The sequence below is a fragment of the Cupressus sempervirens genome, chromosome 8, assembly GCF_028749045.1.
Source record: "Cupressus sempervirens isolate cs-2001-9-10 chromosome 8, ASM2874904v1, whole genome shotgun sequence".
NCBI classification, from domain to species: Eukaryota; Viridiplantae; Streptophyta; class Pinopsida; order Cupressales; family Cupressaceae; genus Cupressus; species Cupressus sempervirens.
This window is the reverse complement of record NC_143125.1, coordinates 149,092,622-149,103,602: the sequence shown is the minus strand read 5'-3', so window position 1 is coordinate 149,103,602 and position 10,981 is coordinate 149,092,622.

Below are 10,981 nucleotides of genomic sequence, written 5' to 3'. Positions count from 1 at the left end.
TTCAAAAATTCAAAAATTTCTAAAGTTGAAACTTTAGACTAACCTTTTTTAGATTTAAAAATTTATGAACATGCATCTTTTGAAAAATTATTTAAAATAAATTTTTAAATCACTTTCAAATTTTTGGCCCTACCCATAAATTTTGGGTCAAACACCCTTGACCAGACTACCATGTGGCAACACCTAATTGGCTCGCTTGTACAGTCATCATCCACATCATCACCATCTGAGCATTCTGATTGGACCACCATGTGGCATTTGACCAGGGCCCACTGCCATGTGGTGCCCAAACGCATTCCCACTTTCATGAAGTAGGGAAGCTCCAGCGATTGGATTCACCATGTGGCACAATCCTGTGCATTCATCTTGAACCTGCCACATCAACTATGACCAAGGCCTGCTAGGCACTTTCCCACATTACAGATAGCAAGGTGTTGACTGTGCCTACAAGGAAGTGCCTTCATGACATGTGTCCCTTGTGCCACATCAGCATCCTGGAATCCACACCTAGCTAGAATCTCCTTCGCCACTTGTCATCACAGGATTTGTTCACAAATTGCCACATCATCCTTCTCTATCAAAATCATCCCAACCTCTACCAAACTGGCCAGGCCCACCGTGTAAGCTGTGTATGGCTTTAAGAGTTGCGTCTCTTAAGACATTAGTCTTAGGTAGTGCTTTAACTTTTAAACCACTCAATTTTTCACTACCCGCTCCATGTGGGATTAAAAATTAGAAGTACAATCATCATTGCCATGCATCTCCTTCTGCTTCTTCAGTGCTTTCCCCACTAGTTGTCACTACTACCTTCATTATTATAAGGCAAATTCTGTGTGTGACTAGAGATCATAGCTAGAGATAGATTTTAGTGCATAAAAAAACCTTGGACATTTTCTTATCCATTTAGATAAAGAGCTCTAGGGAAGTGGCGAGTGAAAGAGCTTGATTCTAAGTGTGAATGATTCCATCTTGTCCTCTGTCATTGATTTTCCTTCTCCAATGCTAGTGGCTTCTTTTCATCTGAAGTAGGCAACAATGACAAGAAACTCAGGCTCCTACGATGGGTAGAATATGTTGACAATATCTCAGGCGAAGCAATGCTTTTCAACATTCATCCAGTCTCTACTATTCCTTGGAAGTGAAGTATCCAAAGATTTGAAGATTGTTGAATAATAGTTTAAAACTTCCACAAACTAAGGGAAAAAGGTACAGTATTAGTCTTTACCTCTTATTCCATTATAGTGGCCATTTTAGGATTGAGAGACTTTACGATCCTTAAAAGTTGATCATGGGATTCCTTGTTGATACACTCTCATCAGGCATGTGTTATAACTAGAATGCAAAGTTGACTGCCAGAGCCTCTTATGGTCTGATTTCATGCCTATGAAGTTCAACATCTCCAATTTTCTCTGGAATGGCAACAAATTGAAAAGGAACTCGATATGATAATGTAAGTTGTTCAAGCCACTTTCCTATATTATTCAATCCCCCAATAGGGTGTTTAATAGTCTCAAGATTATCTACCTCTATTATGTGTACATGTGGAGGTTTAAAATGACAATAACTACTTCATTTTATTGCTCTACTCATAAAACTCCCCTTTCATTTCCTACAAGCCTCCCCTTTGGCCTACAGCTTCTTCCCTATTAAATCACTAGCTATACTTTCTACTGCCTTAGAACCTATAGATGGATTTTCTTCATTAAGGTTTTCATCAAACGCAGTGCCAGCATGTTCACAATTATTACATTTCTTAGATAGATCACTAGAGTGAAAGTCTAAATCACCCAATTCAGACACACGTGTCTAATTCCTCCTAGCAACCCGATCAAAGCATGTTCCTTCTATAGACCATTTAGGAGTATTTCCCATAGAGTAAAATGCATCATTGGATATAGGATGACCTAAATGTTGGAGATGAACACAGATCTGGTGTGTCCAGCCACTAACTGGAAAGCACTTAACAATACTAAAATTCCATTTGTACCAAGTCTTACAAACTTTGTACATGTTGTTTTCCCTTTACTTGGTTGCTTTTTATTCTTAAGCTCAATTAAATAATGTGCTCTAATACCTAACCTTGAAAATCTATTCAAAGGTGGTAATAATGTCATCTGAAAAGGTTTTATCTATTGCCAATGAGATCATTGGATATATCTCCTATTTCATCATCTACGGGTATTATGCATTTGGTACAATTTAGACGATAATGCCTCGAGTTAAATTGGCACAATGAAGCTCCTAAATAGGACTCATCTCAAATACATCAATGATAAAAACAACTTCCTTAGGGTGTGAATCTTAGTAAGTTTGTCATTTGGTATATTAGAAATCTTGCATATATTCATAAAACTCGGCTCCAATTTGGAAACTTGCCTATGGATTTTCAACCTTCAATGCATTTTATGCACATGGTCACCCTTTTTCAGCATAACCTCTCCTCTATTCAACATCACTACCATTTCTCACCTCTGCATTACAGCATTTTAATAAAATAGATTTGTTATAACCCATTTTAGTCACTTTGAAAAATTCCATGATGCCTTATCAATCAGATCGAATTTAGCAGGGCCCCAAGGTGGGTCTGGCTAAAAAAAATCATTTTCAAATGACTAGTATGTCAAATTGATCCATTGAACCTATCATACTAATTAAAACCAAGTTTGACCACTGAACAATCAGCTAAAACTCATTTTACCCCTTTTTCTACAAACTATCAATTTCACACCAAGAGGTCCTTTCACTAGCCTTAAAAATTGATCCAAACACCTAAGTGAGCTTTGAAATTAAACACACTGATTCTCTATTCTGCACACTCTTACCCTGTCAAATCTCATCTCATGACAAATTCTTAGTCAAAAGATATTGATTGTCGAAGTTGCCCTCTCAGAACTGCCTACAAGACATGTCAGAAAACAACAAATCACGTTCAAATTTGGCTTTGAAGACTGGGTAAACTGACACTTGGAAAAATGAAACCTGGTGTGTTGGTTCACTATCACAAAGAGAGTATAAATCAATGATTTGGGCTCATGACAAATAACAAGACATATTTGGCAAATGGTCAAAGTGAGCTACTCAGAATTTGTATCTTGGAAACAATGGCAAAAAAGCATTTTTTGCAAATGGAATGGACCTAGAAAGTGTGCAAATGGATTCATCAAGATTTGAAAATTGGCACACTTAAAGTAATTTTAGAGTACAACACATTGGTACAATCCATTCAATCTCACCTATCACAGATTTTGAGTAATGACATCATGAATAGGGGTACCGACCAATCTGCACTTTATCGCACCAGTAAAAAGTTACAAATTGCATTTGGAATCGTGTTCAAAAATTGATCAAACGAATTCACCAAGAGCTCAAAACTGAAACATAGTAAGTCTCTGGCCTCTAGAATGCAATGCAACAAGAATTTTTTCATTTTAGTCAACTAGGTCAAAGTTATAACAAGTCAAACAAGGCCTCCCAAAATTTTGAACAATTCACATTAGCATGACAACAATAAATGACCAACTTTGAGGGATTCAAAACCCAGTCAAACAGATTTTAAATGACTTGAGATCTAAAACATAAGTTCTCTAGTTTGGACACTAAATAATCCCAAAGAGAAAAGTCATGAAACATTACTAGGTGCAAGATATTCAATTACAAACATAGCCTCCCATTGTTGTTACAAACATAGCCTCCTATCGTTGTTTCACACTTAAGCAAAAATGCAGATTTGAACATTGCTCAAAACAGGACTTCACAGAATGACTTGGAATGACAATTTACCATCATGGAACACATAGACACATTGAATTCAAGGTGTTAGAAATATTAAACACCTCTTAGGCCTCACAAGTACTGTCGAGTACACATGCATTAAAAAGTGCTTATAGGGCTTAATTTTTCAATAGTACTCAAAATTGGGGCTTCAATTTTGAGTCCAAACAGTGGCTCTATTTGGGGATGCATGTCCCTTGTGGGCATTGTAAGGATTTAGATCTTTGGGAAAAGTAGACCACACACTTGGCAGCAAAAACTTCTCTTGAACAACTTTATTGAAAGCAAAAACAACTACTCCTATTATGTACAAACGATGGCCTCGGGCCACCAAACTTCAACAAAAGCCTTTACCTCTATCATAAATCTGATTTTTATTTGAACTTTAATGAGGTAAGCTGGAAATATTCACTCTATTAGTTTCACCAATCAAATTAACATTCTGAATCAACTCACTTAGCAAAGCTGATTCTACACTTCAATTTCATAATATATATAAAAACTAGATTCACTTTCTTCAACTATTTGCTCATTATGAAAGTTATGATCAGCATGCTCAGACTGAAACTCTTCTTCATTTAATGTATCATGCATGTTATTAGTCTTGAATATGAAAGCTTCATACTTAACTTGGGGAAATGGATCACACATACCTTGAAAATGTGCATCCTTATGCATAATTGGATGATATTCAGATGAGCAATCAAATTTATATTCACAAATATCATCAATTTTACAATCTAAAACTAATCCATAACCCTCCAATGACTTTTTGAAATCAGCAAATGGATTAGCCATCCTATTAGAGTATTCATCATAAAACTCAGTACAAGGTGCATGTTTATTTCCAATAACAACTTTGTCAAACACCTTGTTAGCAACATCATCATTATAATCGTTATCACATCTGGAAGAAGAATAGTCTAATCTCTTATAGTAGTAGGATAATGTATCATCATTAAAATCATCCTCAACTAAATCTAAATATTCCATGTGCTCTTCAAAAAGTGGGTTGACAACTCCATGCAAAGATCCTTTATAGATATTATAACAAGTGATGTGTTGAACATCAAACTCCTCACCATATAATGGATTCGTGAAAACTTTGAAATCATTTCTAGCATCACAGTCATGGACACTTTCAGCATGTGAAGAAAAAAATCAGAATCATCACAAGAAGACATACCATTCACTCCATCAAAAAAGCATGTAGAATATAGATCAATATTACTTGCATTGTCTTCATGAAGGTAATTCAAATATCTTGCAAACCTATCATCATTTATCTTACCAATAGGTGTTGATGCATTAATCTTAGGATCACTCATATTTTGATTATCATTGCATACATCTTCAAGACATTCATCTACACATTTAGGCAATCCATCCTTATAGATAATCTCTCTGACTTAATATTGTGTAGAAAACTCTTCTTAACAACTTTCAACCTTAAGCTGACTTGTATAACTCTAAAATGGAAATTCACTTTCAGATTTAGAAAAAGAACTCATACCTCTACTTGCATAAGAGTAGTTACTTCTGTCATTGCTTTATTCTTCCCAATTTGCATCTGATTCACATGAAGACAAACATGTACTAGCATTGTCCTCTTCTTGACTTGAGTAACCACTCTCATCATTGTCTTCACATGATGCTTCTTCATAATATGTCAAATCAGAAACTTTGCTACCATCACTTGAAAGATCACTTCCAACTTCTTCATCCTCATATTGAGATGAACATCTTGCAACTTCATGATTCGTTATGTTTTCAACATAATGAAAATCATTAATAGGAGAAGGAATGACTAAATTTATATCTTGCATATATAACTCATCGAGTGAACTAACTTTTTCATATGCTGCTAACATACTACAAACATGCGCATTAAATTCAACAAGACTGAAATCATCTCTTCTTTGCAACAAAGAAACTTCATCTTCACATGTTTTCAATTCTAAATTTTCAACAAGATTATTCACAATAGCAAGGGTACCTATTTTCTGATCTAAAATCAAATACTCTTTATGACATTGATTTTTCCTTTGAACCTCATCTTGCCGGCAAACATTCCTAGAGAAGTGACTCCTAGTTAAGCCATACTTTATATTGTTTTCAATCTCTATTGATGTCATGAATGTCTGATGCAAAGTCTTAGGTTCTTTATCTCTTAATATATAACTTATCTTTTTATCAAATGCGTCAAGATAAACCACTAAACACACTTGATCATCCAGCTTACAATTTTTAGAAATCTCATTTAAAACCTTTGCAAATCTGATATTAAATTCAAGAACTAATTCATCACTCCTAATTCAAATCTTCAAGAACTTATCAAAATAATTAGAGATGCTTACTCTTTCCCCAAACTGCTTTATGAAGGCTGAAAGTAATTCATCCCAAGATGAAATTGAACATGTCGGTAGAAAGGAAAACCAATCCCTAGCATCATCTTCTAAAGTTTGAACAAACAACTTAATATGAATGTCTTCATCAACAATTTCAAAATCACCAATCAAATCACTGAACAACTGAACATGATGATTGGCCAAATTTTCATGTTTCCCATTGAACTTAGGTAAATATTTTATGAGATCATAGGGCACAGTATTTGGGAAACAATGAATACCATTGAAATTTAATTATATGTATCTTTTGGTAGAAACAGATCTATAATTCTTATCCATGGACTGCATACCAGGTGAAGGGAAATTTGACATTTCTAACAAGTTTAAAACTCATTCACCATATTACTTTTAGAGTTCATTACTTGCAATAGATCTGAAATTCTTTCTACCAATTCAAACTTTGAACATACTTCAAAATATGAAAACACTTGTTGAATCTATTCTTCACAAAGTATGCTGAGATAAATCAAACCGTTCTCCTACTTAGTGCTGAACATACCACTTGATAGAGAAACTTTCATAGAAATTACTTTCATGGAAAAGGAATCTCATGAAAGTGGGAAAATACCTTGAGTGTTGATATCTACAAACTTAATCTGCTAATTGGCATAGGTGCAAACTTCAATTCTTCACACCACTAATCAAATTCTTGTAGGGTTGCCATCTCCTTGAGGAGAACCAAATGAAATCACTGTCGTGATTCATTTTTTAACATTTACATTTCTTATGATAGCAAATCAACACAACACTTTAAAACTCATTAGTCAAGAACTTATAGATTCTCTCTTCTTGCCTAAAACTTAGCATAACTTTTAGATATGCAAAATTCAATTGAAAACTCTTGAAAATACTTATATAGAACTAATCTACATAGGTACATAGATCTTTTAGAGAGTCACCAATCACAATTGTGAGAAAGATTTAAAATATAATTCATACATGACAAATCTGAATTGAAATTTCAAATTATGGGATTTGCAAATTTTTAAACACTTCGAAGAGAGAAACCACCTTTGATCAATTCTAACTCTGAAATTATAGTAGTACTTTGAAAACAACAACCAGCTAAATTGACTAAATATGAACACTCTTTAGCAATACAATTTACATTCAACCGCAAAGTTACTACCACAAATGGATAAAACTTAATTGGGGAACACAAGACCTTGCATACAAAACTGAATATTCACAATATATCAGAGATTTCTAGCTCCTTATCAATGAATTCCTTCATAGATTCACCAGCAGAGTTGTCACTTTGTTGGTGACTTAGATGGGCAAAACCATACTAAAAAATAGGACTAAGATATTCAATTCACACCAGAGGTTCTTGTCCTTTTAACAGGGTGTATTGCCATCTTATCTCCCCAACGGAGTCACCATTTTGTTAGTGTATTGCCATCTTATCTCCCCAGTAGATTTGCCATTTTGTTGGTGTTTTGAAGCAAGGATGGTTCCAAATTACCCCAATGAGAACAAGATACATCTAGGGGTAGCTAACTCCCATCTTCAACATACCATTTCAGACATTGGGCCAACTATAAGGCTAGACCCTTCTTCTACTTTAGGCTCTGCAAAACCTAGGTAGGTGGACCTCAAATTCAATTTATATGGTACTAGTGCAATTAAACATATAATCCAAACCTATCAATAGCAGATGAAACCCTTATTTCTCCTATTGACTCATCCAATAACAAAGATCTACAATAGCTAATTGTAAGACAATGCAATTCATAAGCTGAGTGAGGGCATCCTTTTAGGCTCTTTAACATGAAAGGGAGAGATAATTTGATTAATGATGTTGAATATCAGCACAAACCCCAAATATGCAATAGTAAGAACAAATGATCTTGTAGCTGATCAGTGCCTTATCTATTGGGAAATTCCATGAATCAAACACATACCTCTATGATATCATTGACATATTTCATACACCAAAATATCATATTTTTCTAATCACTTTGTGAATCAAAGATCGGTGTTCATAAAGACCTCATTCTTATAAATTATCCTTCTCAAAATAACCACCAATCCTATCAAACACATCAAGCATTTACTTGGCTCTTTGTTCCAATAGCAAAACATATCTGACATACAACCTTAAAGGGATACAAATGAGTCTTAGTTATTTGTTCCTAGACCATATAAGACTATAGATTACTGAGATAGGAGATGAGAATCAGAATGAAACTAAAGAAATTCTTGCTCATTTGTATTCATTTCTTTGAAATAATACATTCAAATGCATGAAATCAAAACATAAAAACAACTAATAGATCTGAACTTTCTATATTATCTTCACTATTGTTGTCATACAAGAGAAAAATGCTAATAAAATAATGGTGGAATCATAGTTCTGGATCCAACAAAGTGGTCTCACAGACAAATTGGAACCAACAATGAAGTATCACACTGAAAATTTTCCAACCCTTAAAATGAAAGAGAGAAATTACATATTTAGGATGAAAGGATTCAATCCTAACCTAGAGATATTTTCATTTCCTCTTTCATTTCACAAAAGATCTTATTCTTCAATCATGACTCCAACTTCGATCTCAAAATTCAGCCCAACTAGAAAAACAAATATCCATCATAACTGAAAATTGGAGCCAAATTACACCAGAATGGCATAATATTCTCAAAATTAACCCAAAAGACCTTTTACCAGGTATTTTTACCATGCTTGTAACTACATTTTCAATTTTCACCAATATCATCGAGAAGGCCCAAAATTTACATTTTTGCCTATAACTTGAACCAGTGACTTACTATGTGAAAACAAACTCCATAATCAGAAAGTTCATCTTCTCCTAGTTTTGGCAATATATAATATGCCTATATTCACTTATTGAGAACTCTTGGAATCTCAGTTTGAAAATCACACCCCTGATATAGCTCTTTGTTTGCACTTTCAAATTTTTCAAAAATTCAAAAATTTCTAAAGTTGAAACTTTGGACTATAACCTTTTTTAGATTTAAAAATTTTTGAACGTGAATCTTTTGAAAGTCATTTAAAAACAATTTTTAAATCACTTTTGAATTTTTGGCCCTACCCATAAATTTAGAGTCAAACTCCCTTGACTGAGTTGCCACATGGATGCACCTGATTGGCCCACCTGTATAGTCACCATCCACATCATCACCATCTGAGCATGCTAATTAGACTGCCATGTGGCATCTGACCCAGGCCCACTGCCATGTGGTGCCCAGACACATTCTTGCTTATCTTATCTTTCAAGCACTTCTACGAAATGGGGAAGCACCAGCCATCATATTTGACACGTGGTGCAATCCTATACGTTCATCTTGAACTTGCCACATCAACTACAACTGGGGCCCACTGACACATTTTACCTAGGCACTTTCCCACATTACTATCAGCAAGGTGCTTACTGTGCATGCAAGGAAGTACCTTTGTGACATGTGTCCCCCATGCCACATCAGCATCCTAGAATCTGCACCCAACTCAAATCTCCTTCACCACTTGTCATTGCAAGATTTTTCTATAGGTCACCATATCATCTGATGACATCATCCTTCTCTATCAAAATTATCCCAACCTTTGACAAACTGGTCGGGCCCACCGTGCAAGTTGTGTATTGCTTTAAAAGTTGCGTCTCTTAAGACATTAGTCTTAGATAGTGTTTTAACTTTTAAACCACTCATGTTTTCACTACCCACTCCATGTGGGATTAAAAATTAGAAGTACAATCCTCATTTATATGCATCTCCTTCTGCTTCTATAATGCCTTCTCCACTAGTTTCCACTACTACCTTCACTATTATAAGGCAAATTATGTGTGCGACTAGAGATCATAGCCAGAGACAAATTTTAGTGCATAAAAGAACCTTGGAGATTTTCTTATCCACATAGATAAAGAACTCCAGGGAAGTCATGAGTGAAAGAGCTTGGTTCTGAGTGTGGACAAGTCCATCTTGTCCTCTACCATTGATTTTCCTTCTCCAACACTGGTAGCTTCTTTCCATGTGAGGTGGGCAATAACGACAAGAAACTTAGGCTCCTACAATGGGTAGAATATGTTGACAATATCTTAGGTGAAGCAATGCTTTTCAACATTCATCTAGTCTCTACTATTCCTTGGAAGTGAAGTATCCAAAGATTCAAAGACTACTGAATAATAGTTTAAAACTTCCACAAACTGAGGCAAAAAGGTGCAATATTAGTCTTTACCTCTTGTTCCATTACAGTGGCCATTTTAGGATTGAAAGACTTTATGATCCTTAAAAGTCAATCATGGGATTCCTTTTTGATACACTCTCATCAGGCATGTGATGTAACTAGAATGAAAAGTTGACTACCAAAGCCTCTTATGGTTTGATGTCAAGCCTATGAAGTTCAACATCTCCAATTTTCTTTGGAATGGCAACAAACTGAAAAGGAACTTGACATGATAATGCAAGTTGTTCAAGCCACTTTCCTATATTATTCAATCCACCAATAGGGCATTTAATAGTCTCAAGATCATCCACCCCTATTATGCATACATGTGGAGGTTTAAAATGAAAATAATTGCTTCATTTTACTGCTCTACTCATAAAACTCCCCTTTCATTTCTTGTGGCCTCCCGTTTGGCCTACGACTTATTCCCTATTAAATCACCAGTAATACTTTCTACTAACTCAGAACCTGTAGATGGATTTTCTTCATTAAGGTTTTCATCAAACATAGTACTAGCATGTTCACAATTATTACATTTCTTAGATAGATCACTAGAGTGAAAGTCTAAATCACCCAATTCAGACACACGTGTCTAATTCCTCCTAGCAACCTGATCAAAACA